Source organism: Electrophorus electricus, unplaced genomic scaffold, assembly GCF_041902795.1.
Source record: "Electrophorus electricus isolate QZ-2024a unplaced genomic scaffold, ASM4190279v1 Scaffold151, whole genome shotgun sequence".
NCBI classification, from domain to species: Eukaryota; Metazoa; Chordata; class Actinopteri; order Gymnotiformes; family Gymnotidae; genus Electrophorus; species Electrophorus electricus.
Window position 1 is genome coordinate 42,501 of NW_027658432.1, and position 7,500 is coordinate 50,000.

A 7,500-nucleotide genomic window follows, 5' to 3' on the forward strand; every position below is an offset into this window, starting at 1 on the left:
TCGGGGTGGCACATCCAGGCTCTCGACCCTCCCAAAGCGTCCGACCAGGGTGCACCCTGGCCGGGCATGGTTAGCCGCCAGCCCCCTTCCTGGAGGTCTGGTTGGCACGGGGTTTTGATTTTTCGGTTTCATATCTCTGGCTCCTTGGGAGCAGAAAGTCGGTTGAGGGCCCTTTGGAAAGAGCCGGGGCTGCCGTTTAACGCTGTCCAAGCGGCAGGCGAAGCGCACCCACCGTTTTTACGCTATGATTTTTTAAAACCGCCGGGGCGGCAAACACAGGGCCGGTCGGGTTTGAAGACGAATATCTCTTCGGCCCTTGGGAGGAGAGAAGCAGCGCGGGTCACCTTTGAACGCGCTCGCTGCCAGGAACGTCTGGCGTAAAAGTTTCGTGGGAATCGGACGTTCCTAGGCTGAGAAGCGAGCGCCCGCCCTCGGGCGGTCGGGGGCCCCTTTCTCATTCCCCGTCTGGGCTAAAAATACGAGGTCGGACCCGATGGACTCGGGAGACTGGAGAGTACCAGGGAGACCCTGGAAGCAGGCGACCCGACCCCACGCTTCGCTGTCTCCTCGGCCCTCGGGAGTAGAAGCGCGGGGACGGTGGCGTGGGCAGCAGGGGGCGCTCCTGGCCATGCCCAGCGAGTTTCGTGCGAATCGGACCTGGTCCGGAAGAGATACGAAGGGAAAACTCATTACTCGTCGGGGTGGCACATCCAGGCTCTCGACCCTCCCAAAGCGTCCGACCAGGGTGCACCCTGCCGGGCATGGTTAGCCGCCAGCCCCCTTCCTGGAGGTCTGGTTGGCACGGGGTTTTGATTTTTCGGTTTCATATCTCTGGGCTCCTTGGGAGCAGAAAGTCGGTTGAGGGCCCTTTGGAAAGAGCCGGGGCTGCCGTTAACGCTGTCCAAGCGGCAGGCGAAGCGCACCCACCGTTTTTACGCCTATGATTTTTAAAACCGCCGGGGCGGCAAACACAGGGCCGGTCGGGTTTGAAGACGAATATCTCTTCGGCCCTTGGGAGGAGAGAAGCAGCGCGGGTCACCTTTGAACGCGCTCGCTGCCAGGAACGTCTGGCGTAAAAGTTTCGTGGGAATCGGACGTTCCTAGGCTGAGAAGCGAGCGCCGCCCCTCGGGCGGTCGGGGGCCCCTTTCTCATTCCCCGTCTGGGCTAAAAATACGAGGTCGGACCCGATGGACTCGGGAGACTGGAGAGTACCAGGGAGACCCTGGAAGCAGGCGACCCGACCCACGCTTCGCTGTCTCCTCGGCCCTCGGGAGTAGAAGCGCGGGGACGGTGGCGTGGGCAGCAGGGGGCGCTCCTGGCCATCCCAGCGAGTTTCGTGCGAATCGGACCTGGTCCGGAAGAGATACGAAGGGAAAACTCATTACTCGTCGGGGTGGCACATCCAGGCTCTCGACCCTCCCAAAGCGTCCGACCAGGGTGCACCCTGCCGGGCATGGTTAGCCGCCAGCCCCCTTCCTGGAGGTCTGGTTGGCACGGGGTTTTGATTTATCGGTTTCATATCTCTGGGCTCCTTGGGAGCAGAAAGTCGGTTGAGGGCCCTTTGGAAAAGAGCCGGGGCTGCCGTTTAACGCTGTCCAAGCGGCAGGCGAAGCGCACCCACCGTTTTTACGCTATGATTTTTTAAAACCGCCGGGGCGGCAAACACAGGGCCGGTCGGGTTTGAAGACGAATATCTCTTCGGCCCTTGGGAGGAGAGAAGCAGCGCGGGTCACCTTTGAACGCGCTCGCTGCCAGGAACGTCTGGCGTAAAAGTTTCGTGGGAATCGGACGTTCCTAGGCTGAGAAGCCGGGCGCCCGCCCTCGGGCGGTCGGGGGCCCCTTTCTCATTCCCCGTCTGGGCTAAAAATACGAGGTCGGACCCGATGGACTCGGGAGACTGGAGAGTACCAGGGAGACCCTGGAAGCAGGCGACCCGACCCACGCTTCGCTGTCTCCTCGGCCCTCGGGAGTAGAAGCGCGGGGACGGTGGCGTGGGCAGCAGGGGGCGCTCCTGGCCATGCCCAGCGAGTTTCGTGCGAATCGGACCTGGTCCGGAAGAGATACGAAGGGAAAACTCATTACTCGTCGGGGTGGCACATCCAGGCTCTCGACCCTCCCAAAGCGTCCGACCAGGGTGCACCCTGCCGGGCATGGTTAGCCGCCAGCCCCCTTCCTGGAGGTCTGGTTGGGCACGGGTTTTGATTTTTCGGTTTCATATCTCTGGGCTCCTTGGGAGCAGAAAGTCGGTTGAGGGCCCTTTGGAAAGAGCCGGGGCTGCCGTTTAACGCTGTCCAAGCGGCAGGCGAAGCGCACCCACCGTTTTTACGCTATGATTTTTTAAACCGCCGGGGCGGCAAACACAGGGCCGGTCGGGTTTGAAGACGAATATCTCTTCGGCCCTTGGGAGGAGAGAAGCAGCGCGGGTCACCTTTGAACGCGCTCGCTGCCAGGAACGTCTGGCGTAAAAGTTTCGTGGGAATCGGACGTTCCTAGGCTGAGAAGCGAGCGCCCGCCCTCGGGCGGTCGGGGGCCCCTTTCTCATTCCCCGTCTGGGCTAAAATACGAGGTCGGACCCGATGGACTCGGGAGACTGGAGAGTACCAGGGAGACCCTGGAAGCAGGCGACCCGACCCACGCTTCGCTGTCTCCTCGGCCCTCGGGAGTAGAAGCGCGGGGACGGTGGCGTGGGCAGCAGGGGGCGCTCCTGGCCATGCCCAGCGAGTTTCGTGCGAATCGGACCTGGTCCGGAAGAGATACGAAGGGAAAACTCATTACTCGTCGGGGTGGCACATCCAGGCTCTCGACCCTCCCAAAGCGTCCGACCAGGGTGCACCCTGCCGGGCATGGTTAGCCGCCAGCCCCCTTCCTGGAGGTCTGGTTGGCACGGGGTTTTGATTTATCGGTTTCATATCTCTGGGCTCCTTGGGAGCAGAAAGTCGGTTGAGGGCCCTTTGGAAAGAGCCGGGGCTGCCGTTTAACGCTGTCCAAGCGGCAGGCGAAGCGCACCCACCGTTTTTACGCTATGATTTTTTAAAACCGCCGGGGCGGCAAACACAGGGCCGGTCGGGTTTGAAGACGAATATCTCTTCGGCCCTTGGGAGGAGAGAAGCAGCGCGGGTCACCTTTGAACGCGCTCGCTGCCAGGAACGTCTGGCGTAAAAGTTTCGTGGGAATCGGACGTTCCTAGGCTGAGAAGCGAGCGCCCGCCCTCGGGCGGTCGGGGGCCCCTTTCTCATTCCCCGTCTGGGCTAAAAATACGAGGTCGGACCCGATGGACTCGGGAGACTGGAGAGTACCAGGGAGACCCTGGAAGCAGGCGACCCGACCCACGCTTCGCTGTCTCCTCGGCCCTCGGGAGTAGAAGCGCGGGGACGGTGGCGTGGGCAGCAGGGGGCGCTCCTGGCCATGCCCAGCGAGTTTCGTGCGAATCGGACCTGGTCCGGAAGAGATACGAAGGGAAAACTCATTACTCGTCGGGGTGGCACATCCAGGCTCTCGACCCTCCCAAAGTGTCCGACCAGGGTGCACCCTGCCGGGCTAAGAGAACAGCCAGGTGAACCCTGGAGGTTCCGAACTCCAGACCCCTGGACCCGACGGCTCAGTCCGCCTCAGGTGCACTACAGAGGTCCTCGGGCTGTCCCTGAGTGCATTAAAACGGAAATCAGAATTACTCCCCCGGGTGGCACTTCCAGGCTCTCGACCCTCCCAAAGTGTCCGACCAGGGTGCACCCTGCTGGGCATGGTTAGCCGCCAGCCCCCTTCCTGGAGGTCTGGTTGGCACGGGGTTTTGCAAATAGGTCCCGTCGGGTATATGGGAGAGCAAAGAGAATCAATGGGGTCCAAGCACTAAATTCATCCAGTGGCGTTCTCTGGAAGCCCAAGGGGAGTCCGAGGGGTGTTCGGCCGGCAAGGGGAGCTCTCCCTCGGACACATGATCAAACGCCTGTCCCCTACCGGAAAGTGGTGTGCTCTGGATGCCCCCCCCCCCCCCCCATCCCCCGAGGGGGGTGCTTATCCCGCGAGGGGAGCCCTCCTCGGGTTAAGTGAACCATCATGCCGATTCCCCTATGGAAGTGGGCACATCCAGGCACACAGTCTGCTTTGCTCTCCCCGACCCGAGTGCGTCTGTTGGGCTGAGTGTACGCCCAGGCAACTGGATCCAATGGCTCAGTCCGCCGCAGCGTGCTTCGACGATGGGTCGTACAGCCATGCCACCAGGGTGGGCGTGTTTGTAAATGTACCAGTGGATTCTCGTCGGCCTGCCACATCCATGGTATCGACCCACCAGGCCTGTCCGACCAGGGGTTGACCCTGGACGGGCACGGTCTGTGGTTTGGCCCTTGTCCTAGATGAAATCGGGCACGGGGTTTTCTGGCCAGGTACCATCGGGTTACTGGGAGAGCGGCTTCGGTCTCCAGGTGAGACCAATGGTGAAGCAGCACGAGGCAATGGAGAGCATGCAAAGCGATGGGGAAGCCATGCACGGCAATGGCCACGAAAAAAAAAAAAAAATCACCACGGAAGGAACGTGAAGAACAAGGAGGAGTGTAGTGACACTGCCCAAAGCTGCCCGGTGTTGCAGGGGTCTATTGGTGTGTTGCTTCCTTGTTTGGTAGAGTGGAGTACCAGACCCGCCAGGGGTAGGCAAACCATTCCCCCTACGGTAAGTGAGGAGCCAGCCATTTGACGAGCGGGTGTCCACGTGTACGGGTGCGAGCGCTATCCCCCCACACGGGGTTAGGCCACGGCCTTAGGTGGACGTCTGCCGACCAGCCCCGGCTGATCCAGAACTTCTGATGTGGAGAGCGGTTTTGACAGATCCTCCCTGGTTCTAGCGGGTCAAGCCTCTGATGGGGGGTGGGGGTTATTTGTAACCCATCCCAGAACTCTCTGGGGGAGACTCAGACGGCCAGTCTGTCTACTCAGTTGTCCTATACTGGTGTCTGTGGTTTGGGAGGAAGGGAGTGCCCTGCTTTGTTGGCCTCCTCTTCAAACCTACCTGGGCCCACGAATCACTCTTCTTGGTTACATCACGAAACGTAGGTTGAGCGAGGCTAGGGGGGAGGGAATTCGACGAGGTCTTTCCCTTGTCCCCCCACCAGCGGCCCACGAAAATCAAAACGGCGTGAAGAGAGGGAACGCCGAAAGCACCTGGAGTCGGCCGTCCGCACCTCCGGAGGAGGTGGACGGGGTACGGTGCGGGCATGACCGGATGGGACAGCTTTGCATCAAGGTGAGAGGTCGGCGTCCGAAGGCCAGAGGGCGGTGCGCGAGCACGTTTACACTGGCCGCGGAAGCTGTCCTGGGTAGCCCTGTATGGCGTCTGGACCTGACGGCGCACGCACTTACAACCCGCTGCTTCCTAGCCCCCGGAAGGGGAGGCGGATGTCACTCGTGGTTCATCCCAGACCACGGTGCAAACTACCTGGTTGATCCTGCCAGTAACATATGCTTGTCTCAAAGATTAAGCCATGCAGGTCTAAGTGCACACGGCCGGTACAGTGAAACTGCGAATGGCTCATTAAATCAGTTATGGTTCCTTTGATCGCTCCACACGTTACTCGGATAACTGTGGTAATTCTAGAGCTAATACATGCAAACGAGCGCTGACCCTTCGGGGGATGCGTGCATTTATCAGACCCAAAACCCATCCGGGGGGCTCGGGCCCCCCGGCCGCTTTGGTGACTCTAGATAACCTCGGGCCGATCGCGCGCCCTCCGCGGCGGCGACGTCTCATTCGAATGTCTGCCCTATCAACTTTCGATGGTACCATAGTCGGCTACCATGGTGACCACGGGTAACGGGGAATCAGGGTTCGATTCCGGAGAGGGAGCCTGAGAAACGGCTACCACATCCAAGGAAGGCAGCAGGCGCGCAAATTACCCATTCCCGACACGGGGAGGTAGTGACGAAAAATAACGATACAGGTCTCTTTCGAGGCCCTGTAATCGGAATGAGCGTATCCTAAACCCATGGGTGAGGACCCATTGGAGGGCAAGTCTGGTGCCAGCAGCCGCGGTAATTCCAGCTCCAATAGCGTATATTAAAGTTGCTGCAGTTAAAAAGCTCGTAGTTGGATGTCGGGAGTGGGCTGGCGGTCCGCCGCGAGGCGTGCCACCGCCTGTCTCAGACCCTGTCTCCCGGTGCCCCCCGGATGCCCTTGGCTGGGTGTCCGGACGGGGCTCGGAGCGTTTACTTTGAAAAAATTAGAGTGTTCAAAGCGGGCCCGCTTCTCGCCTGAATACCTGAGCTAGGAATAATGGAATAGGACTCCGGTTCTATTTTGTGGGTTTCCTGAACCAGGGCCATGATTAAGAGGGACGGCCGGGGGCATTCGTATTGCGCCGCTAGAGGTGAAATTCTTGGACCGGCGCAAGACGGACGAAAGCGAAAGCATTTGCCAAGAATGTTTTCATTAATCAAGAACGAAAGTCGGAGGTTCGAAGACGATCAGATACCGTCGTAGTTCCGACCGTAAACTATGCCGACCCGCGATCCGGCGGCGTTATTCCCATGACCCGCCGGGCAGCGTGAGGGAAACCACGAGTCTGTGGGTTCCGGGGGGAGTATGGTTGCAAAGCTGAAACTTAAAGGAATTGACGGAAGGGCACCACCAGGAGTGGAGCCTGCGGCTTAATTTGACTCAACACGGGAAACCTCACCCGGCCCGGACACGGAAAGGATTGACAGATTGATAGCTCTTTCTCGATTCTGTGGGTGGTGGTGCATGGCCGTTCTTAGTTGGTGGAGCGATTTGTCTGGTTAATTCCGATAACGAACGAGACTCCGGCATGCTAAATAGTTACGCGGCCCTCCGCGGTCGGCGTCAAACTTCTTAGAGGGACAAGTGGCGTTCAGCCACGCGAGATGGAGCAATAACAGGTCTGTGATGCCCTTAGATGTCCGGGGCTGCACGCGCGCCACAATGGTTGGATCAGCGTGTGCCTACCCTACACCGAGAGGTGCGGGTAATCCGCTGAACCCCATTCGTGATGGGGACTGGGGATTGCAATTATTCCCCATGAACGAGGAATTCCCAGTAAGCGCGGGTCATAAGCTCGCGTTGATTAAGTCCCTGCCCTTTGTACACACCGCCCGTCGCTACTACCGATCGGATGGTTTAGTGAGGTCCTCGGATCGGCCCCGCCGGGGCTCCTCGCGGGCCTTGGCGGAGCGCCGAGAAGTCGATCAAACTTGACTATCTAGAGGAAGTAAAAGTCGTAACAAGGTTTTCGTAGGTGAACCTGCGAAAGGATCATTAACGGGTAACGCTGTCCGGCGTGCCTCCTCTCCCGACCCCCTCGACTTCGCCGTCCCCCCGCGTCGGGGCCCAGGGTCGAAAGGGTCTTCGGGGTTGCTGTTACACGTGGTCGCTTGCAGGTCAGGCTGGACAGAAGGCATAAAGGAGGAGCCTAGTCCCTCCCACCCCTTCCTCGTCCTCCGCCTCTTCCTCCGCGTCGTCCTTCAGCACCCCCCCCCCCGCAGGCCCCGGTATTCTC

General features: G+C 59.9%; 1 non-coding gene across 1 annotated transcript; it reads left to right on the top strand.

Annotated features, from left to right (window-relative positions):
- The first annotated feature begins 5,423 nt into the window (after positions 1 to 5,423).
- On the top strand, positions 5,424 to 7,262 carry LOC145654748 (18S ribosomal RNA). Its single transcript, XR_014120948.1, has one exon. It is a non-coding gene; the product is annotated as an 18S ribosomal RNA (ribosomal RNA).
- Positions 7,263 to 7,500: the final 238 nt, after the last annotated feature.